At 46.0% G+C, this 23,038-nt stretch overlaps 1 protein-coding gene across 3 annotated transcripts in view; it reads left to right on the top strand.

Annotated features, from left to right (window-relative positions):
• Positions 1 to 2,047: 2,047 nt before the first annotated feature.
• Bmp6 (bone morphogenetic protein 6) overlaps positions 2,048 to 23,038 on the top strand; it is a 261,855-nt gene continuing 240,864 nt past the window's right edge. For 2 of the 3 annotated variants that reach the window (XM_063276108.1, XM_063276107.1), the window contains exons 1-2: positions 2,048 to 7,262; positions 10,052 to 10,125. The gene's annotated coding sequence lies outside the window, so the exon portion shown is untranslated. The remainder of the gene's footprint in view (positions 7,263 to 10,051; positions 10,126 to 23,038) is intronic. The other variant, XM_063276110.1, reaches the window with a different exon arrangement.

Raw genomic sequence — 23,038 nt, 5'->3', positions numbered from 1 at the left:
AAGCCTGTGGGTGATATGTTTAATATCTAAACCTTCCCTTAGTATCCAGCCACAGAAAGGTGAGGTCTGGGAACTTGTTTTGGATGTGGGCTAACCCTGGGTAAACCCATTCTCCATAGCTTCCCCTTTGGGTCCTATGATCTTGTTCCAGCATCGTAGAAAGGTGGGGGTTGTTGTGGTCATCCTCAGGGACCTAAGCAGCACCAGAGATTCTGAGAGACCCTGTGAGGTGCCATCTTGGTAGTTCATGTGAGTACCACCATCTTGGCTGGTCTCTGCTAGTTGCTGGTCTGTGAGAATATGGGTCTGTATTGCTGGCACACCAACAGGACCTGTGAACTTGGTGCTGGGTTCCTATGGATGTGTGTGAGGCTCTCAGCCAACAGGAACTTCCTTGGCGGCTGCATCCCAGCTTTCAGAGAGGGCGTGGCAGCACTAGTCAATATACGTACTTTGTCCATTTTGGTGTATAAGGAAGTCCAGGCTTCCAACTGCATGAGTAGAGACTGGAGGAAGAAGCCCATGAAGAGTGGAGTGGTTGAATCTGATGCCTCAGGGCATGCTCATGCCTCCAGGGAAACCTGCCCACTTCCAAGTGCTCTGGGAAAAGCAAAATGGGAGAGCCAAGAAGAAAGGGAAAATAAGGAGCTTTATGTAACTATCCTTGCCAGCCCTTGTAGGTGAGAATCAGAATGGGGGGTGGGCACTCACTGAGATTTGCGGCAGGGACACCTGGTAGGGAAATAGGAGTAATGACATTTATTAGAAAAAAAAAAGGCCCTCAGGAGAATGGGCATGGGCTAATGAACTAAAGGCTATCCCAAGGCCACTTGGAATGGTAATTAGAGCAGGAGGGATGCTCTTTCCCAGGGAAGAGCCCCAAATTGGTTTCCCAATACCACATGGTCAGCCTAAAGATATAGAGGCCCTAATTTTGAGAGTCAGGAAGGATTGGAGGGAAGAGAAGGGTGTGATGTAATTATATTTTTATTTTAATAAATATTATGTAATAAACAACACAACACACACACACACACACACACACACACACACACACACTATGTAAAGAAGCAATACAAATTGATAGCATCCTGAAAATTGTCCAAACTGACTTCCATAAAGGGTAAGGGATTAAATTGTTGACAATTCCAGGGATGCCTCAAAAAGAGAGATGTTTTGGAAGATGCCAAATCAAAGCCAAATAGTGGAGAGGTTTTATGTTTGTTTATTTCACTCACATTTTCATATACCAGTCAGTCGTCAAAAGCGGTGAAGGCTGGAACCTGGAGGCAGGAGCTGATGCAGAGGCCGTGGAGGGTGCTACTTACTGGATGGCTTGCTCAGCCTGCTTTGTAATAGAATTCAGGACCACCAGCCCAGGGATGGCCCCACCCACAATGGACTGAGCCCTCACACATCAATCATTAATTAAGAAATACTTGGCAGGCTTGCCCAAGGCCTGATCTTATGAAAGCATTTTCTTAACTCAAGTTCCCTCCTCTCAGATGACTTTAGCATGTGTCAAGTTGACAGAAAACTAACCAGCACACATCTGCACTTTTGTTTTGATTCAGATTAAGTTATTTTTGCTTTTTTCTGAACATTTACTTCAGTTCCTTGGATAAGAGACTAAGACCCAGACCCTGACCCCCAGCCACACCCTTAGGCTTGGCAATGTGCTAGAATGGTCCCTGGAACTCACGGAAAGACTTAACTCACATGGTCTAATTTGTTATAAAGGATATTTTGAAGGACAAAAATAGGTACTCAAAGAGATATACAGAGTAAGGTCTGGAAGGCTCAGAGCTTGGGAGCTTAGAAGACTTGATGAATTGGAATGTGCTACCGATTCCAATGTGTTCAGTAATCTGAAATCTCACCAAGTTTTGTCCTTCTGGGCTCCTCTGGAGGCCCTCACATGACTGCATAGTTGATTCAGTCACTGGTAAATGCTGGTCAGCTCAATCCTCACCCCTCCCCTCTGCTACTGGAGGTGGAAGGAAGCTAAGTTTCAGTTCTCTAAGGACTTGGTTGGTTCCCTTGGTAACAGCCTCCATTCTGAGGTTGTCCTGGTGCTCCCAGCCACAGTGAGTACAATAACCTTTGTATTGGTTACTTTTCTCCTCAGTGTGATAAGCACACGCCTGGAAATAGCTTAGGGAGGAAGGATTTATTTTTGTAATTCCGAGGTGGTTGGAACACATGGCAGGACCTCCTCATGTCCTCACAGGAATTAGAACCGAAAGGTGCTACCTGTCAGAAAGCAGAGCTGGTCCGTGAACCTCAAAGCTGTCCCTGGAGACACACTTTCTCCCGCAATGTTCCATGACCTCGCCAAACAGAGCCAACAGAAGACTAAGTGTTTGCATACATGAGCCTACAGGGGACATTTTACTTCGTACCGTAGCTGCATTCGAAGAGGCATATCACTCCAGAGTAGTGTCTAGAAACAAGGACCACATAGGTACTCCACAAGGCTCACCATCTTGTTTCTCTACCTTGGCTCCTCTGTCAAGCATCTCTTGCCTATACTGCTCCAGCCATCTCGCAGTCGAGCACCTACTCTCCTCATCAATCCTGCTGACAGACACCAAAGTTCCTGCCTGGCCTCCTCTCTCCAGCTCTTCTCCCATCCCCAACAATATCAGAGTTTGTTTGGAGGGGACGCTTTTAAGACTTTATTATTTCTAGATTCACGGCAAAACTGAGATGAGATTACAGAGTTAGTCCATGTACTCCCCACTCCAACACACACAGAATCCTCCCATTGTCAGCATCTCCACCAGAGTGAAGGAAGCACTTGTTCTGATCAACAAACGTGCTGACAGCGTTAGCGCCAGCCCACCTTCCGAGACTCAGTGCTACGTTATCACTAACTGCCAAATGACACACACATATCCTTTAAAGAGTCCCGCCATTGTAGCCTGCTCTTTCACTTTGTCTCTCTTGTTCTGTCTCTGTCTTTCTCTGTTTCCATCCCGCGCTCTCTTGTCCCTGCTTCACTGTGGCCTCTGACTCCTCCAATAAATCTCTTGTGTGATCTCTGAGGAGGCGTGGCCTTGTTAGAGGAAGTATATTATTCTGAGGGAAGGCTTTGTTTGAGGTCTTATATGCTCAAACTACATCATTGCTCAAGTCAAGGAGACCATGTACCACTGCCTTCTGATCAGGATTTAGAGCTCTCAGCTCCTTCTCCAGCACTATATCTGCCTGTACACTGCCAAGCTTCCCGCCATGATGGTAATGGACTAAACCTCTGAAACTGTAAGCCAGCCTCAATTTAATGATTGCCTTTATAAGAGTTGCCATGGCCATGGTGTCTCTTCACAGCAATGAAACCCTAACTAAGACACCATCCCTCACATTCACAATATTCTACTCAACCAAGGTCAAAATGGAGAGCACTTCGCATTGTGTTGACACATCATAAGCACTTAAAATCCATAGTTTGCATCAGGTTCCTTCCTGGTGTGAATTCTGTGGGTTTGGACAAATGGAGAGTGAGACATAGTACCCCAAGGAGTTTTAGAACTAAAGGTCATGTGTTCTACTTATTGAACCTCCCTTCTCACAGACGCATAGAACCATGGATAATTTCATTTTCTCCATAGTTCTGTCTTTTCTAGAATGTCAGTGTCGCAAAGTAGTAGGCACACTATCTGTAGCCACTTCCGGTTGCCTTCCTCCTTTTAATACTAAAAATTGGGGCTGGGGATTTAGCTCAGTGGTAGAGCGCTTACCTAGGAAGCGCAAGGCCCTGGGTTCGGTCCCCAGCTCCGAAAAAAAGAACCAAAAAAAAAAAAAAATTTAGGGTTGGAGAGTTGGCTCAGCGGTTAAGAGTGTTGATGGCTTTCCCAGAGGTCCTGAGTTCAATTCCCAGCAACCACATGGTGGCTCACAACCATCTGTAATGGGATCAGATGCCCTCTTCTGGTGTGTCTGAAGTCAGCGATTATGTGTAAGTGTTTGCATGTGAATATGGGTTTGTACAATAGGAAAAGACACAGAGGCAAAAGCGTGGTCTATATACATATGATATGTTGTGATATGTGCTGTAGTATATATACATATATATGTTCTGTGTATATGTGATATATAGAGATAAACATATGCTTTGCCTATATGTGATATATAGGCTATAATATATATACACACATGTTGTATATATGCTTGACCCAGGGAGTGATACTATTAGGAGGTGTGGCCTTGTTGGAGTGGGTGTGTCACTGTGGACATGGGCTTGAGACCCTCATCCTAGCTGCCTGGAAGTGAGTATTCGGCTAGCAGCCTTCAGATGAAGACTTGCCTTGGTCATGGTTTCTGTTCACAGCTGTAAAACCCTAACTAAGACATATGTATACCTATGTATATATGTATTCAAAAATCATCCCCAGGACTTGCCTGTTTCTCAAGGGTGTTCTTGAGAGGCAGTGAGTGTACATGGAGCTGGTTACTGCCACCTTACGGTGAAAACATTGAGAAGAGAGTCTCACACATGGGTGTTCTGTGCATTTTTAAAGCTTGATCATTTTCCAGGTCATTTTGTCATGAAAAAAAAAAAAGGTGAATTGTTGACAAGCAAGAATTCCAGCACAATTAGCAAAGCTTATGCCTTTTCCCTTTCCAGATATACACTTGCCACCTTCTAGGTATCTTGCTAGAAACCCTGATTGTAGGGAAAGGACATGCATTAAATGGCTTATACCCTGGCTTTACTTTAGAATATTATAATCCCATCCAAGGTACCTTATCAAAATAGAAACAAAGAAAAATAATAGCAAAAAAAGGAAAAACGTTTCTTAGCGACACTTTGTAATGACCTTGAGAGCCACCACAATGGAATATATGGCCAAAGCTGACACTTAACTGTGATTCCCCTGGGAACCCATACCCACACTTGGGTGTGTCTTTTTTTTTTTTTTTTGATCATCTTTCTTCCTCCTAACTCTGGTGCTTAAAAATCTATATTAAAATAAGGTTAAAACCACAATTCTGCTTCATACTGGCTAGTCCAGAAATTTCTTTCTGCATTGAAGCCACAAACCGTGGGTTTGTGACTGATTTTAGTTCCCTTAAGGGAACCCCCTAGGCTGCCTGTATGTTCCCTCACCACTGACAGCCACACTGTGGTTGAGTGTTGCTGACTTTTGAGGCCACTCTTCTGGTTCTCTCTTCTACCTCCCAGGCTGTCTTGGTATCTGAGACCAGTTCCTCTTCTGAGTTTCAACACTGGAATGTTCAAGTCTCAAGCTTTTCATCTCTCTGATTCCCATCACTTCCAGGGTCTATTTAAATTCAGGCTTTAGTCTCATGATTCCTACCCTCTCCTGCTTTTCTCCCTGGACTCCGCACCAGACGCCACTCGCTCTGTAGGGAGACGCATGGTCTACAGTGAGGAGTCTATCACAAAAGGCAGATTAGCAAGAGAAAAGCAGCCAGGAGTGGTGTGGTGGTGCTTGACAGGCAGGAGTACTCATGCAAGCCAGTTGGCTCTGCATAAGTTATGGGCCGGCCAGGGATACATAAGAGAAGCTAGAAAGCAAACAAATCAAAAGAAATCACAAACAGCCACCTAAACCCAAAACCACCAGGCAAGAAAGGCACAACATATTTATTTGGCCAGATGTCTATATGACATGGAAGCCCTCCGACAGGAAGGCGGCCAAGCCCAGGGGAATCTGTGTATTTTCATAACGACGGTTGACAAAGATGAGAGAAAATTTAAGATTTCCTTAGATTAAAATGCTCTGCGTGGCAGGTCATATTTCGCCATAGCATTTCCTGTATCTCATTGGCTTGATATCTAATGAGCATCTCTAGATAAATATCTAATATATAAACACCTTTAAAGGCAAACTTCTACTTTTTCCGACTCTTCATCCCAACCAGCCCTTCTCTAGTTTTCCACATCCCAGCATTCCACAGCTCCATTTTTGTAGTGGCTCATCCTTTGCTCCCTTTTCTTCTTGTCTATACCTCAGCCGCCATCATATCCTGTCAACTTTAGTCTTTTGCCATTTCTTTCCTCTACCCTTACCATTACCTAGTTAGAGCCGACATCAGCCTCCAACTACGAGAAAGACTTCCCCCTGGGCTTCCCTGTCTCTGTCTGTCTTGTCTGTTGCTCTAAACAGGAGTAGGGAGAATTCCTTTTACCTTGAAGGAAGACTCTGTCTCCTTACTATTTCAAACCTAGCTGTGCCTTGTTTACCTTTGTTCACCTTCTGTTATAAACAAGTACAAAAGGCTGGATAATCTTGGAGAAAAGAATTTTATTTCTTACAGTCTGGAGAGTGGGAAGGTCTCAGGATTAGGGCCATATCTGGTGAAGGCCTTTCTTGCTAATGTAGACTCTGCAGTGTTCTGAGGTGTATGACATGGTGAGAAAACCCATGGGAGATGGGCAGACCTGTTCTAGTGAGAATTAAGCCAATTACTTGACCACTCATGGAAGCTGCTCCATTACTTCCAAATTTGGCTCTCACATATGGGTTTGAGGACTAGATCAGTCAGAGGTGTGTGTGTGTGTGTGTGTGTGTGTGTGTGTGTGTGTGTGTGTTGCTGCTGTTGCTACTGCTGCAACCAGAACTTAAGAAGAGTACACTGAAGGAAGAGCCATCCATTTGGCTCATGGTTTTAGTCCATGGTGTTGGCTGGCTCCATCAGGACTTTGGTAAGGTAGAATCACCATGGTAACATGGTGTGGTGGAGGACCACTGCTCAGGAAGGCTGGAGTTAGGGGAAGGTCCAAAGACAAGAAACACCCTTCAAAGTCATAGACCCAGTGTGATGACTCTTCCCAGCTGTCGACTTGACTATACCTGGAATGAACTACAATCCAAAAATGGAGGGTACACCTGTGATCCAGATCTTGAGGCTGGAAGACACAGGCTTTTATCCAGATCTTAAAGCAGAGGGTCATGAAAAGCTCAGGCCCAGGTAAGTTTAATCCCAGGAGACAAAGGCAAGCAGATCTCTGAGTTCAAGGCCAGCCTGGAACAGAGCAAGTTCCAAATAAAGAACAGTTTAGGTCCAGGTGTGTGGTGCACACCTTTAATCTGGTTCGTACCTTCTTGACTACATAAGGGCAATGGAAGAAGGAAGGTGTCCTTTTATTCACCTGCTTGTACTTACTTGCCAGCACATCTGTTAGAACCTACTTCTTCAGGATTCCAGCTTACACAGAAGACAAGGTGAGGTCTCCTAGTCTCGTGGGATGGAACAACTACTTGGACTTCCCGTTCACAGCTGCCCATTGTTAGGTGAGTTGGACCTCAGACTGTAAGCCACTACAATTAATTCCCTTAATATATAGAGATATCCCTTAATATATAATATATGTTAATATAGTCACATCTTCTGTGACTCTAGAGAACCCTGCCTAATACAGCCATTGACCTTCCTTGAACTGGGCTTTACCTACTACTCCGTATCACCTTCTGGCTGCAAATGATGAATCCATTAGTGGATGAATCTTTTAATTAGCTCAGAAAACCCACAATCTAATTGCTTTCTCCAACTCCCACCTTTGAATAGTACATTGGGGGCCAAGCTTTCAGCCTATGAGCAATTTTGGAGAAACTTCATGCCCAAATCTTAAGAATGGGTTAGTTCCCAACATAAGAATTTTGGAGAATATTCAAACCATAGCATGTCCTTTCTCAGGCAATGGAAGGCACACAGCACCACCAGGGTGTTGAAGGCTTACATGCTCTGTGTCCACACGCACATCTTACCTCCTTACCATTGCCTCCCTCCTTCCTCCAACATCAGCTTTCCTGTTTCTCCTCCAGCACGTGGCTTCTCCTCCAGCACGTGGCCTCCTATACTATGCTACTCAGTGTGACTGAAAAACTCATCCCTGTCCCCTAGGTTTCTACTCAAAATTGTTTTAGCCAAGCATCCTTTCTAGAATCTTCTGTCTAACATAAATTTGTCATCCTTCTGCATCAACCTACTGAATACTAGTATTATAATCTTTCCTTATTGCATCTGGCCAATTTGTTTCTTTTTGAACTGAAGATATTGTAGAGAAAAGAATATGCATAGAAAAGTAACAAATGGCCTGCTGTCATTTGTGTAAGGATTCTAAACTTCCTGAAGAAGTTATTGTGATCAGTGTTTAAGATTAAAAGTACCAACAGTTGGGTCCATCACCCCCTCTAATTGACAGACAGCAAACACAAGGTATCCAAATGAGACATTGTGTTGAGGGCCACAAGACAACTACTGCACAGTAAACCTCAAAGAATCTGGCCCTACGATACCAGATTGGAGATTACATCTGAGACTCCTCCCATGTTCCTTAGTTTGAATTTGTGTACATGAACAGGAACTAGAAGTCAGGAAATCAGAATAGGTACGGGTCTCTCTCTCTCTCTCTCTTTCTTTCTCTCTCTCTCTCTCTCTCTCTCTCTCTCTCTCTGTGTGTGTGTATGTGTGTGTGTGTGCGCATGCGTGTGTGTTGCATGAATGAACGTATATTTGTATGTAGAAGGAAAGAGACAGAAATAAAGTCAGAGAGAGAGAGAGAGAGAGAGAGAGAGAGAGAGAGAGAGAGAGAGAAAGAGATCAGAGGATCAGTGCATGCAGTTGTGTCTGGCACATCTACAATGGGTGGGGTAGACCAGCAGGCCTGAGAGCCAGGGAAGAGCTGAGAGCTAATTTTCAGATGAACTCCTAATACTATCTGATGACAGATTTCCTTCTTGCTCAGTGGCAGCCAGCCTTCTCGTTCTGTCTAAGGCTTTCAGCTGACTGGTTGAACCCCACCCATATCAGAAAGGACAACACACTTTACTCAGAGTCTGCTGATTTCAGAATTAATCTTATCTGAAAACACCCTCACAGTAATTCTGGAATATTTTAAAACTGAATATCTAGTTGTTATGCCATATCACATAGATAAAACCAAAGCAAACCAAACCAAAAAACATAATTAGGACCTGGTATGATACACATGCTTCTAATCCTAGCACTTGGGAAGCAGAGACAGGTGGATCTCTATGGGTTTGAAGCCAGCCTGGTCTATATAGTGAGTTCTAAGCCAGTCAAGGCTACATAGTGAGATAATAAACAAAGAACAAACATAAAAATATTTTTAATTGGCTGTGGGAATCAGAGGATGACTCTTCCTGATGAGAGGCTCTGGTTATCAGAAATGGGGCTCCACAGGGATTGCAGATGGCAAGTTCACTGTCCAGCAACTCAGGAGTCTAGAAGGCACAAACTCACACTGGGCAAGGGCAGGAGCAGGAGCAGGAGCAGGGGCAGGGGCAGGGGCAGGGGCAGGGGCAGGGGCAGGGGCAGGGGCAGGGGCAGGGGCAGGGGCAGGGGCAGGGGCAGGGGCAGGTCCCACTTTAGCTGTGGGCATGGGCAAATCCCTTTTATTCGGGACCTTCTTTAAGAAAAAGAATACAGGAGGCTGAAGGTACCTGCTAGCATGTGTAAAGCCCCCCCTTCCACTCCTAGAATTGGGAAGGTGAGGGTGGGGAAGAGAAATAGAAGCAGGAGAAGAAAGAAAAGGAAGATGAGGAGGATGGAGTTGGAATGGGGAGGAGGAAGTGGAGGAGGGAGAAGAGGAGGAAGGGGAGAAGGGAGAGGAGAGGGAGAAGGAGGGAGATAAGAAGGGAGAAGAGCGGGGTTGGGGATTTAGCTCAGTGGTAGAGCGCTTGACTAGCAAGCGCAAGGCCCTGGGTTCGGTCCCCAGCTCCGAAAAAAAGAAAAGAAAAAAAAAAAGAAGGGAGAAGAGGAGGGAGAGGAGGAGGGAGAGAAGGGGGAGGAGGAGGGAGAGGAGGAGGGAGAGAAGGGGGAGGAGGAGGGAGAAGAGGAGGGAGAGGAGAAGGGGGAGGAGGAGGGAGAAGAGGAGGGAGAGGAGAAGGGGGAGGAGGAGGGAGAAGAGGAGGGAGAGAAAGAGCAGAGACATGGAATAAGAGGAATAAAAGCAGAAGGAGGAGAGGAAGATGAAATAGAAGGGAGAGGAGGAGCAGAGGGCAAATCTCGGTACCAGACCTTGGGCAGGGTCCTGAACACAAGTCTTCTGGCCCCACAGCACAGTCCTCTCTGAGGAAGAACAAAGATAGAACAGAGAGAAGCTGAGGCCCCTTCCCGGCGGTCTTTGAGCAGGTAAGGAGTATGGATCAATATTTGCATCTTAACAGATGACTGGATGTTGGAGGAAGTGTTTGGCTGCTGGGCTCGCCTTGCCTTTACCGCAGAACATGACCTCCACGGAAGCACAAACATTTGGGCCTGTCTGAGTTCAGATGTCTCTCCTCTACATCAGGGATTGGCAACCTCCTTCTTGCAAAAGGCCAAAAGTAAATACTTTAGGCTCTGTGGGCCATATGGTTCCTGTTGCAATTACTCATCTCTGCTCTTGTAACGGGGACCAGCCCTAGGCAATCCAATAAAATTTTATTTACCAAGATGGGTGATGGGCCAAGCTTGGCCAGCCTAAGCTACAACTTGCTGACCCCTGCTCTAGGACCCCAGGTTACAATAAAAAAGAGTAAGGCATCACCCAGGATGTTTTCTTCAAGTCATTTGAATAATATCAGCATGTGAACCCGATCACAGCAGTGGTTCCAGTTAAAGTTTAGGCCAAAGAGGAGGCACAGAAGGGCCCTGTTCGTGTTTGGGAGCCAAAGGAAGTTCTACACGGTTCCTTGGGTCTTGTACTTCAGTATGACATGTACTCACCCTCTGGATGGCCTGTCCTCTTCATGATGGTCAGCAATCCTCAGTGTATTCTGCTATGATGTTCTTTATCAGTGTTGCAGGACCGTTGAGGGCTTGGGCCACAGCCATTCCATCTTCTCCTGGATGCTCTTTAATAGCCACTGTGACTGGGGACACAGGCACAGTTATTCACACAACACACTTCCAAGTCCAGTCGGGCACACAGCAGTCTCTGTCTCATGATAGCCAGACATGGAGGCATCAATGCCAGAAGTGGTGGTGGGGTGGGGGTAGGGAGTGGGAGGTGCAGGGGTGGAGGGAGACTGTCTTCCCAGCTCTGCCCCACTCCACCCCACCCTTGTGTCTTGGGTAAGAGAAACAAGACCATATGTTTATCTTCGTGCTTACTTCTAAACTCTCAACTGACAGTCACTGACTTTCAGTTGCCTTGCTTTAGGAAACAACCATTCATGTTTCCTGTGGGAATGATAAGCAGGGAGCAAGCTGGTGGAGTTGGCAGTACACACACACATGTGAGAACAGAGCTGTCAGCCTCTCCTGTCCTTGCCTGGTGCTCCCGAACTTGAGCCTTACGTCGTGCTCGGCTCACACACTTAAGGCTTGAGTTATGCTTGGCCCACACCCATGATATAGGATAAACAACCTAGAAGGTGGCTTCAAGGGTCCCTCTGGTCCCCACGCTTTTTAGCTTTTTATCTGAGATCTTGAGGTGGAAGAATTAGCTGCACACACACACACACACACACGCACGCACGCACGCACGCACGCACGCACGCACACACACACACACACACACACACACACACGCACGCACACACATCATGCACATGGTGAAAGTATTAAGAGCCAGGTGTGGTGATGCAAGCCTTCAACGTGCCTTTAATCTCAGCAGTTGGATCTCTGGGAGTTTGAAGCCAGCGTGGTCTACATAGGGAGTTTGAGGACAGCCAGGGCTATGTAGAGAGATCCTGACTCAAAAAAGAAAAGAACAGAAAAGAGAAGACAGGAATTACTAATTAAAACCCCACCTCACATAGCTATTTCTCCACTCAAACCTCTGTCCAGATGTGCTGTCATAAACACTCTGAGATGCCATGCCAAAGCAAATGAGCTTCTCAGGAAGCTGGTGAAAGGGACAGTAGGTCAGTGCTCAGCCAAGAAGGTTCTGGAAGCCAGCGCCAGGGAAGGAATGAGGAAGAGGAAGTTCACAGAACATCAAGAGGGTTCCTTCAAAAGGGACTGATTAAGATAGCAAGGGAGTGAGTCAGACTTATGGGTGAACCGATAAAGCAAAGATGTTTTTGTGAAAATGGCTGTTGCAAAAACACAAGTGACTACACACTGACGGCGGTATCAGAAGTAGTCCTGCCCAACCCCCCCCCCCCCAACCACAGAAGCCTCCTCTCCTTTGTGCTCATCTTGAGGTCTGATGGATGCAAAAGTTCTGCTTGATATTAGCATAAGAACATATTTAATTTTCCCAGATAAATTTTCAACTTAAGATTTTATTTTATTTACGAAAACACATCTCCCCTTTTAGCTGTTCCTCCTTTGTACTATTTGGGCTCAGAGAATGAAGACGGTTTTCCATAATGTTGGAGTGGAAAAACCTTCTTCTATAATCAAGACATCAATAGGGTGATGTCCCACCAAAATTTTGATACTTTCTTTGCACAACAAATTAAAGATGACGGAGCGACTCAGTGAGAATATGTTCGAGACATACAGCCATAAGTGGCCAATTACCATGACACAGAGAAAGCAAAGACAGATGAAGAAAAAGAAAGAAAGGTAGCTAGGAGTTCCCGAACAACACAAGCTATTGCTCTTGCCCTGGTTGCTTCCCAGAACTAGATGGTAAAACCCATTGCTGAAAATAAAACACACTTTGGCTATGCAAGATATAGAAAAATAAAGGCACTGACCTGAAAAACACACCCCACCCCGTCACCCCCTTTCTGTCTAGTTTTCATAGTGCTCAAGGCTGCCAGGAGAGAAAAAGCCATTAATCCTGCACCCTATAACACTGACCTGCAAGGCAAGATGTGCCTCTGGGCACAGCGGTAGCACAAAAGTTGTGGGAGCAACCAACCATTTTCTGATTGGATTTGAGGTATGCTCTGCAGGATGGAGTTCAGACCTGGTACTCTAAACTGGGTCAAAAAGCTCATGGCTAGACAGGCCACAAGCCTAGCCTGTCGAGAACCTACTCCTGTTGTCTTACTAAATGGACATGTAGTCTGTCAGACTGCCTTCTAAATCTTTATGCTTTAGATTGATTAGTAATGCCTCGGGAAACTTCTCTCTGCAGTGGGCTACAGTTAATGCAGAGGCTCTTAACTGGTCAAAGGGCTGAGTGACTGCCGAGCGCTAGGCCCTTAAATGGAACATCTGTATCCCCTCCACCACCCATCCCCCCAGGTTCAGGGGACATCATGGAAGGGGGAGTGGAAAGAATGTAAGAGCTGGAGGATGGGGAGGGGTGCTATGAAGTCCTGTCTTCTGGAGATGACATGGCCGTGAATGAACTCGACCAGCTCTGATTATATCCACAGGACCAAGCCAACAAGATCAGCAAGCGAACATTCCAACAGGCAGTGCTAATTGGACTCAGAGAATTAAAAAAAAAATAAAAGGAGAGGACATGAAATGGGAGGGCAGATGTGCTGGGGAGTGTCTGAGGGGAGGAGGAAGTTGGGGTGTGTTGATCAATATACACTGTTTACATGTATGAAATTGCCCAAGAATAAGCAAAAGCTATTGCGTTAAGAAAAGAAAGATAAGGGGTTGGGGATTTAGTTCAGTGGTAGAGCGCTTGCCTAGGAAGCGCAAGGCCCTGGGTTCGCTCCCCAGCTCTGAAAAAAAGAAAAAGGAAAAAAAGAAGAAAAAGAAAAAGAAGAAAAAGAAGAAAAAGAAGAAAGAAAAAAAAAAAGAAAAGAAAGATAAACCTGGAGCAAAACTGTCAAAGATCACGGTTAACAGATTCAGAGAAGTGGGTGGTCAGGATGTGACTGAAGACACATCAATACCTACATTTAATGGTTGCCAGGGACCACAAAAGAACACCTGCCCCAGCCATTTCAACCATGCAGTATGGGTGCACGGACAAAACCCACACACCCTCGTACCTATTTTTGTCTTTGGGAGGCCCAAAGTTAGCAGTGGCGAGCAAAAAGAAAATGTGTCTATCATTTGATTTAGTGATCCCGCAGCTAGGATTGGAGGCCATCCCTCAGGAATACTCCACACGCCCACACTGCCCCATCAGTTGTTCATTAAGATCTCGTGATGACAAATGTTAGAAACACTGCTGTCTCTACTACTGGCTCAGAATGTGTCTTCAAGAGTTTACACAAACCTCATCCTCCAGGGCAGCCTGGCAAATAAATACTTTTGCTGTCTTGTGTCTTCAGAGGACTCACCTGAGCACTGGTGCAGGTTATTCCAGGTCACTCAGCTGCTGGGAAGTGGGAGGTGCAAGTGTAACATGAGCCCGGCAATCTGACTTGTAATGCGTACCATACAACTCCTAAGTTCTATTGTATAAATCACAATGTCCTAACAAGACAGATTATAAAATGAAACAGATGGGTAGCAGTGTAAATTCAGTTTTTAAAAATGCAAAATGCTGCATATGTGGGAGGGGTGGTGGTGGTGGTGGTGGTGGTGGTGTGTGTGTGTGTGTGTGTGTGTGCACACGTGCATGTGCAATGGAAGGAACATACACATTGTTAATAACAGTTGCTCCAACCAGGCTACATTTGATGCATATAAGGATGAGGTATGATGGTATAGGAAGAATTTTCATTTCTATTATGTAAGTTGTTGACTATTTAAGAATATTGAACAGTGGTGGAGCACGCCTTTAATCCCAGCACTTGGGAGGCAGAGGCAGGCGGATCTCTGAGTTTGAGGCTAGCCTGATCTACAGAGTGAGATCCAGGACAGCCGGAGCAGAGAAACCTTGTCACGAATACTATCCCCCCACCAAAAAACAAAAAAGAAAGAAGAAAAAAGAAAAGAAAGAAAGAAGGAAGGAAAGAGAAGGAAGGAAGGAAGGAAAGAAGGAAGGAAATTTAAGAAAATTGTAGTAGTTGGGTGGCTTGCAGGTGTCACTGACCTGGCTGTGAGCAGTTTCACTAGAGCCATGATTGGCTCTAGGTTTTATTGACTGGATGGAAGTCTTATCAGGGTGATGGCAGCAAGTGGGGCAGTGGTCCAAGTGGGGTGAGCAGTAGGCCAGCTGCTCTCCGGAGGTGCTCTGGGAGTGGCTTCAGACTTGACCACAGACATGAGAGAAACCATGCTCTCTCAGGATCATACTTTCTCTCCCTGAAGGCTCTGGAGAAGGGTCTTCCTGGCTTCCTCCTCACTCCTGTTCTTTGTGCGATCCATGTTGTGTCTTGTGGACTTGTCATGCCAGTCTCTGCCTGTATTGTAGGGTACTGTCACGAGCCTCTTCTCTTAGGTGCGCCAATCACGTTGGACTTAAGGTTCACACTGCTTTTGTATGATCTCGTCTTGATTTGATGGCTCTATGAACCTCATCTCGACTCACACAGATGTCATAAGTTTGCAAGCTAATTTACAAACAGAATTTCAAAAGCAACTTGAATTCAGGCACCTTGCGTGGATGGACAGTGCTTGCCCCAGAAGATATGGGACCAACCATTGGTGGTTGGGATTGGGACTTGGATATAAGCAAGAGGGGTACAAAAGGCAGAAAATGGGAAGACAGAGGTTTCTGGGAGCTTTGTGCTACTCAACCTTAGGTGGCCTACTTATGACTTCTTTAAATATATATAATGTATGTATATGTTATATATTCAATTTATTCTTTGACAGTGTCATGCATGCATATCTTTACCATAGCTACCTCACCTTGCCCTTCTCTTTCTCCTGGGACTCTGCTCACCACGTCTTCCTTCTACCTTTCTAACACACCGTATGTAATCGTGCTGCCTGCTGGAATGTTGGTTCACCTTATTGACCTGTGCCTGTAAGCCCAGCTGCACCGTTTGTGAATACAATGGCCATGTCCTGTCCAGAGGACATTTCCCAGCACTTGCCCTCATCCTCTGCCTCTGACAGGAAGGGAAGGAGGGGCCAGGGAGGGGAGGAAGGTGGTAGGAGAGGACAGAAAAGAGGGGGGGGCATATTTGATTCACATAAGAGGTCAAAAGTTTGCAAGCTAATTTAAAAACAAAATTTTAAAGGCAATTTGAACCTAAGCATCCTATGTGGGTGGACAATGTGTGCCCAGAAGATATGGGTTATTAAATGAGAACTCTCAGTTCTCTCAATTTTCTCATCTGATTTTCCCTGAACCTGGAGGGGAAAGTGGTTAATATAGATGTTCCATTTCAGGCTAAACGCCCGACAATAAATTATTCTCAGCTCTTTGACCTACTATGAGGCTCTGCATTAACTGAGGTCTGTTACAGAGAGAAGTTTCTCTGGATATGGTTGCAACAGCACTGATCTATGAGTATAAGAATAAAGATTCAGAAAGCAGTTTGACACATGTTCTTTTAGAACAGAAATACTTTCTTCCCTAGGGCCCCTGACCTTGCCAGCCATGGGCTTTTAGCCAGATTTACAGTACCAGGCATGAATTCCTTCAGTGGAGCACACCTCACATCCAATCAGAAAGTGGTTGGCTGCCCCCGTAACCTACATGCTATTACTGTACCTGTGGGCACATTTCGCCTGCAGACTGGTGTTGTGTCTTCAGGTTTAGTACTTACTTTCTCCTCCAGTGGTCTGCATAGCACCTTTGAGCACCGTGAAAACTGGGCAGCAGGAGCGGGTTTTCAGTCAGTTCCATCCCAGCCGGATCTCTCTGTAGCCTACGAGTGAAGTGGTTGCCTCTCTTCCTCCTCCTCCCCCCTTCTCCTCCCTCTTCCTCCTCTTCCCCCTCTTCCTCCTCTTTCCCCTCTTTCTACTCTTCCCCCTCTTCCTCCTCCTCCCACTTCCTCCCCCTCTTCCTCCTCTTCCCCCTCTTCCTCCCCTCTTCCTCCTCTTCCCCCTCTTCCTCCCCTCTTCCCCCTCTTCCCCCTCTTCCTCCCCTCTTCCCCCTCTTCCCCCTCTTCCTCCTCTTCCCCCTCTTCCTCCTCTTCCCCTCTCCCCCCTCTTCCTCCTCCCCTCTTCCTCTTATTCCTCTTCCTCCTCTTCCCCCTCTTCCTCCTCTTCCCCTCTCCCCCTCTTCCTCCTCCCCCTTCCTCCCCCTCTTCCTCCTCTTCCCCCTCTTCCTCCCCTCTTCCTCCTCTTCCCCCTCTTCCTCCTCTTCCTCCTCTTCCCCCTCTTCCTCCTCTTCCCCTCTCCTCCCTCTTCCTCCTCCCCTCTTCCTCTTATTCCTCTTCCTCCTCTTCCCCCTCTTCCTCCTCTTCCCCTCTCCCCCCTCTTCCTCCTCCCCTCCTCCTCTTCCTCCTCTTCCCCCTCTTCCCCCTCTTCCCACTCTTCCTCCCCCTCTCCCTCCTCTTCCCCCTCTTCCTCCTCTTTCCCCTCTTCCCCCTTTTCCTCCTCCCCTCTTCCTCTTATTCCTCTTCCTCCTCCTCCCCCTCTTCCTCTTCCCCCTCTTCCTCCTCTTTCCCCTCTTCCTCTTCCCTCTCTTCCTCTTCCTCTTCTTTCTCTCCTTTCTTCTACAGTAGGATCTTACCATCTAGTTCTCGTGGCAGGAGCACTGCAACAGACTCTCGTTTTGGTGGCTTCAGGACCCCCCTGACTAGTACTCATAGAGAGGCTATGCCACTGAATTTTCATATTTAATAACATACATCTTCTGGGGGAAAACATTGCCCATCCATGCAGCATACCTGTGTTTAAACTGTGTTTAAATTGTATTTTTAATTTGCTTATAGGTCACATAAATTCCCTCTTCTTCCCTCTTTCATCCTCACCTCCTTCCTACCGTCTTCTTTTCCTGTTGCATCCTCCCCTCACTTCCTCTTCCTTCATTTTTATTTTTGAGACAGTATTTCTATGTAGTGCCAGCTGGTCTTGAACTCATGATTCTAGTGCTTTGGTCTTCCATGTGCTGAGACTAGAGGAATGAACCACTACATTCAGCTTAAATTCCTTCTTCATTTAAACCGTAGTTTAGATTTTCTTTTGCTTATTGCCAAATTCATGCATCCCTAATTGATATTTTAACGCCATATCCATTCACCCACCCATTAACCCATCCATCTATCTGCCTACCCATCCACCTGTCCATCTATCCACCTGTCCATCTATCCACCTACCCACCTACCCATCCATACATCCATCGTTCCATCCATCCATCCATTCATCCATGGCATCCATCCATGGCATCCATCCATCCATCCATCCTGTTAAGCAATCCTTAGAAGATGCTAACATTGTGTCGTTCAGGGAGCTAAATGGAATATAATTCAGAACTGAGTTGGGGACATGAGTACTTAGTGTTTATTAAGTAGATGAATGAATGGAATTCTTTTATGGAACTGACACTGGCAAGTAGACAATTAAAATGTGTGGTGGAGCGTGAACGGAGGCACAGGGTGTTTTCCTGTAGGCCATGAAAGTCCTGAGGCTAAAGGTACTGAGACAGAGACAATAATCAACTCTAATGGAGGCATGGAAGGTAAAGGAGGTGCGGCTGGATGGAGAGATGGCAGTTTGGGGGTCAGGGCTAAAGGTCGAGAGAAAGGAGAGAAACACCATGAAGGTCAATTTGGAGACCTGAACATGGACATACACCCCCCCTAAAATGGTAAAATGTCCAAAGAGGGGCTACAGTGTGTACATTCTGGGGCAGGGATCGTGTTACCAGGTGATTTACTGATGTGTTTGAGGCAGGGTCTTGCCTTACATTTACGCTCTTCCTATGCCCAGTGCTGACACTGGTGCTGTGCAGCCCTGTGTGCGGCTGGGAAGCCTCTCAGTTTCTACATTACCTGACTGCTGACTGCTGACTGCTAGACAGCGCACAGCAGAAGGAGAAGGCCCCTGCAGAGCAAACCTTTCCCTTTTGAGTCAGATGCTGGGCTGGTTGATGCTGGAGTCTCCGGTTCATAGCATGTGCAAAGTCTAGGCTTTGTGCTTTGTGGAGCATGTGTTAATGCTCACGGGATGTCTCCAGTAGGCCTTTCACTCACACGTCATCCCTTCGCAGCTGTGTTTTCTGGACAGAGCCTCGGAAAGCTGGGTAATGCTCAAGCTTCCTCCTGACACTCAGCTTCTCCCTCTCTGTCTCGCTTGCCAGGGGAACACACATAGGTAGCTTTCATTTCCATGGGCCTCCTTCCCCGTATTTCTAAAATTAACCTAAACACTTCAGGAAAAAAAAACCCACATGATATAAAATGTGTTCTGCTCCGAGTAAGTGCTCAAAATTGGTGGAGTGTGTGTGTGTGTGTGTGTGTGAATCGAAATGAAAACTGTTAAGAGCCAGCATCTTGAGGAAATCCGTCATCATTGGGAAAGAGTAATCAGAAAGTGTGTTGTTTTTGTGGTGTGTGTGTGTGTGTGTGTGTGTGTGTGTGTGTGTGTGTGTATGCCACAGTATGTGTATGGAATTCAGAAAACAACCTTGGATGTTAGTTCTTGCCTCCCATTTTGAGATCCAGGTCTCCTTTTTTTCTTGTTGATGGTTGTGTACACCAGACTAGCTGGCTGGCCCATGGACTTCTGTCTCCACCTCCCATCCCATCCCAGCCGTACTGAGATTACAGATGTGTGCTACCATGTCTGACTTTATGTTGATTTGGGGATTCGGAGTCAGGTCTTCACTCTTGTACTCACTGAGCTGTCTCTCCAGCACCTAGGTTGACCTTTGTGTTTTCCTCATGGCGAGTTGCTTCTGAACTTGCTCCTGGATATGAGTGCTTGGACAGGATTGTAGCTCTTTTGGACAATGTAGCTTGGGGGTAACAGTGGTAGCTTGGGGGTGACAGTGGGCGTGTTCTAGATGTGGCAGGTATATAAAGCTGAGCATTTCTCCTGAGGTTCTTTTGAGGGTTTTTGGAAGAGCCCCCTCTCCTTGGATCACTCATTTTTGTTCTTTTTCTTTCCATTTCTTTCTTTATTTGTTTCTTTCTTTGTTTCTTCCTTTCTTCCTTCTTCTCCTTCTTCCTCTTCCTCTTCCTCCTCTTCCCTCCTCCCCCCTCCTCCTCCTTTTTAGATATTTTGATACAGAGTCTCATTAAGTAGCCGAGACTGGCCTCAAACTCAGGAATCCTGCTTCTGCTTCCTAATTGCAATCGGCGGGCATTAATTCTCATTTAGAAAGCATCTGTGACAGCTGATTTCTTATTTCCTTTCCCAGCCCCTAGGCCCATGGACTTACTCTTCTGTTTTCTTCCTTCTGAGGATCCTTTCCCTGCATGAATGCCCATTTATGGCAGAGTATTAGGCCAACACCCTCTGGCTCTATCTCACTCACAGCGTATCCATTACCCACCATACATCCATTACCATGGCCATTCAGTTTGCTCAGTCCAAACCCAGGGCAGCAGCAGACTTTCTCCATGCCTCTGATTATGGCTCAAGAGCTAGATTTATTTTCTTTAAACACACACACACACACACACACACACACACACACACACACACCTTATATATATCTTACTCAGTAAGTTCTGAGTACTTATCCTACCTACCTTGACTTTCCTGCTTACCCAACAAACATGCTAGCCTCGCTGCTGTCCTTTGCTATTGACAATTCCAAGGCTTCTTCTCCATGTGTAACTCGCATGACCCAGGTGCTGAGTCCTCTGTCTCTCTGAGCCTCTCCTAGCCTTTCCTCTTGTGGATATCTCTGCCTGATTATCCTGTAAGAGAGTACAGATATCTAATATATATATAATCTAATATCTATCTATCTATCTAATATATATATTAGATATCTATATATATTATATATATCTAATATATATTAGATATATATATTAGATAGATATATATTAGATATCTGTCCTCTGTTTTCTCCCCAAATTGTAGAGGACTTTCTTTTTTTTTTTTTTTGGTTCTTTTTTTCGGAGCTGGGGATCGAACCCAGGGCCTTGCGCTTCCTAGGCAAGCGCTCTACCACTGAGCTAAATCCCCAACCCCTGTAGAGGACTTTCTTTATGCTTCTCAAAACCTGATCCCAGAAGAGCTCTTCTCTCTAGGTGTGAGATGAGAAACAAGTACATCTCATCTCACTGAGAGAAGGGTAGAGACCATACTGATTACCTTTCCTTTCTCTGTCTTTATCAGGATCCCATGCCCTTCTACTCCCCACGAAGTTGAGGGACACAGGGTCATGCATGAGTCAATTTTGAAAATTTGCTTTGCAGTGTTACAGATTGAATGTTCCATCCTCTTAAAATCCACACATTGAAGGCATATAATATTAGGAGGTGGGGCCTTTGGACATGATTAAGTCACGAGGGTGGAGCCCTCGTGAATAGGGTAAGTGCTCTAATAAAAGAGACTCCGGAGAGCTGTCTTGTTCTTTTTCTTCCCGCATATATGGTTAAACATTATTTCTGGGTATGTCTGTGGGGATGTGTTTGAAAGGTTTGTGTGTGTGTGTGTGTGTGTGTGTGTGTGTGTGTGTGTGTGTGTGAGAGAGAGAGAGAGAGAGAGAGAGAGAGAGAGAAAGAGAGAGACTCTCTGATTCACTCTCTTTGCCTGCCTGTTTGATCTAGAACATCAAATGCACCTCATTATCCGTCATGATTCTCAGACCTTCAGATAGTAGCCCATTATACCTGTCTGTTTCTGTTTATCATCTATCTGTGAGGTATGTACTAATAAAGGAAGAGGACAGAGGACTGTTTCAGGAGTCAGTTCTTTCCTTCTCCCTCACGAGGCAGGGTCTTTCTTATCTCTGCTGTCCTGTTGCCCCGTGCTAGCTGACCCACGTGCTTCTGCCAACTCTTTGGTCCCAGACTCTCTCGTCGCCATCAGAGGGCTGAGGTAACAGGAGAGCATCGCTGCATCTGACTTCTTAGGCAGGCTCCAGCGATTGACCTTGGGTCACAGGCCTTCGAGGTTAGCAGTTTATGCCATCCTCATTTTGCAATGATGTTTTGCTATCTTAACCATTCTGGCAAGAAAGACACTGTGTCTTTGGGATTGGGATAATTCTTAGAGAAAATAAAAGTCCTGGCCAGGAGTGTAACATTGATGTGCAACTGACTAGTCCAGAGCCAATCTTCTCTGCCTGATCCCATAACACAAGAGTCCAATTTGCTCTAATTATCCCAGGGCCAGTTGTCAGGCAAACAGACCCACCATTGTAGCCCAGAGCCCAGGTCCATATCTGAAGTCTGCAACCTGCAGCCGGCAGCCCCGCAGCCCGCAGCCCCGCAGCCCCGCAGCCCCGCAGCTGGCTGCCCAGCATAGCTATTCTCACGAGTTAGTTCTGAGTACTTATCCTACCTACCTTGACTTTCCTGCTTACCCAACAAGCATGCTAGCCTCGCTGCTGTCCTTTGCTACTGAAAACTCCAAGGCTTCTTCTCCATGTGTAACTCGCATGACCCAGGTGCTGAGTCCTCTGTCTCTCTGAGCCTCTCCTAGCCTTTCCTCTTGTGGATGTCCCTGCCTGATTACCCTGTAAGAGATTACAGGGTTTTGGCTCTCCCACTCATATCTATCCTCTATCTGTGGGTTTTGGGTTTTTTTGCATCTATGCCTTAAATCCTTTAAATGGAAATTATGAAGACAAGTAAGATTACGATTAAAAACAATGCACACAAAATGCAGTAGAATGGCTGTATTAGGTAGAATAAAAATTTAGAAATGATTTCAAGTGTGCAGGAGGATGTGAGTGTAGGTTCCGCGCGAACATCACATACCCTTATAACGGGTCTTGAGCATCCAAAGATAATGGATTTGGATGATTCAAGAGATGCAGGAACTAACCCTCTGCAGTCGTCAAAACCTGTTTGTGTGCACGTCCTGCTGGTTGCTTCTATCTCTCTCTCTGAACCCTGACTAACGGCCACTTGGCTGCTGTGAGAACTAAATGAGATCCTTCCACTAAAGACTGAATCTTATCAGTCATGGAGATGCGGAGCCAACCATCTTCCTTGAGGGGGAACACTTGACTTCTTGCTCCAGTAGGAGTGCTAGGAAGCCAGCGGTCCAGTGTTTTGTGGCATCCTTTCTCGTAGTGTCAACTCTCAGAGGGGCAAAGGGTGTATTTCCTGATGTATCTCCTGGAACCTGAACCCATTCCAAGGCACCCAAAGGAAGAGAGAGCATGTCCCTTGGCTCTATGGGATCCTAATGCTGAGATAACTCATACAGAAAGCAAGAAATGGCCCTGGAAAACACTGGGCTTGAGGCTGAAGTTCTTTAGCCTGAGTCTGATGGTTATTCC

This window comes from Rattus norvegicus, chromosome 17 (assembly GCF_036323735.1).
Source record: "Rattus norvegicus strain BN/NHsdMcwi chromosome 17, GRCr8, whole genome shotgun sequence".
In the NCBI taxonomy this organism is placed as follows: Eukaryota; Metazoa; Chordata; class Mammalia; order Rodentia; family Muridae; genus Rattus; species Rattus norvegicus.
Note: the sequence above shows the minus strand (reverse complement) of the source record. Positions and strands in the feature narration are given on the sequence as shown.